General features: G+C 52.0%; 1 protein-coding gene across 1 annotated transcript in view; it reads left to right on the forward strand.

Moving 5' to 3' along the window:
• LOC107558151 (methyl-CpG-binding domain protein 6-like) overlaps nt 1–1,173 on the forward strand; it is a 31,187-nt gene that overhangs the window by 29,315 nt on the left and 699 nt on the right. The gene's annotated exons all lie outside the window — the stretch shown is intronic.

Genomic DNA, 1,173 nt, shown 5'->3' on the forward strand with positions numbered 1-1,173 from the left:
CTCTCACCCTCGATCACTCTCTCACACTCACTCACTCTCTCACACTCACTCACTCACACTCACTCACTCTCACACACACTCACACTCACTCTCACACACACTCACTCTCTCACACTCACTCACTCTCTCACACACACTCACTCTCACACTCACTCACTCACACTCACTCACTCACACTCTCTCTCACACTCACTCACTCTCACACACACACACTCACACACTCACTCACTCACACACACTCACTCACTCACTCACACACACACACACTCACTCACACACACACACTCACTCACTCACACTCGCTCACTCTCACTCACACTCGCTCACTCTCACTCACACTCGCTCACTCTCACACTCGCTCACACTCGCTCACTCTCACACTCGCTCACTCTCACACTCGCTCACACTCGCTCACTCTCACACTCGCTCACACTCACTCTCTCTCACACTCATTCTTTCTCTCTCACTCACACACACACTCACACTCACTCACACCCACTCACACACACACACTCCCTCACTCACTCTCTCTCTCTCACACCCTCTCACACACACACACTCCCTCACTCACTCTCTCTCTCTCACACCCTCTCACACACACACACTCCCTCACTCACTCTCTCTCTCTCACACCCTCTCACACACACACACTCCCTCACTCACTCTCTCTCTCTCACACCCTCTCACACACACACACTCCCTCACTCACTCTCTCTCTCTCACACCCTCTCACACACACACACTCCCTCACTCACTCTCTCTCTCTCACACCCTCTCACACACACACACTCCCTCACTCACTCTCTCTCTCTCACACCCTCTCACACACACACACTCCCTCACTCACTCTCTCTCTCTCACACCCTCTCACACACACACACTCCCTCACTCACTCTCTCTCACACTCACTTACTCTCTCTCACACTCACTCACGCTCACTCACTCACTCTCTCACACTCTCTTACTCTCTCACTCTCTCACACTCACTCACTCACTCTCACACTCACTCACTCTCACACTCACTCACTCACTCTCACACTCACTCACACACACTCACACTCACTCACTTTCACACTCACTCACTCACTCTCACACTCACTCACTCTCTTACACTCACTCACACACTCTCACACACACTCTCTCACACACACACTCTCTCTCACACTCACTCTC

This window comes from Sinocyclocheilus grahami, unplaced genomic scaffold (assembly GCF_001515645.1).
Source record: "Sinocyclocheilus grahami isolate Dianchi unplaced genomic scaffold, SAMN03320097.WGS_v1.1 scaffold633.1, whole genome shotgun sequence".
Lineage (NCBI taxonomy): Eukaryota > Metazoa > Chordata > Actinopteri > Cypriniformes > Cyprinidae > Sinocyclocheilus > Sinocyclocheilus grahami.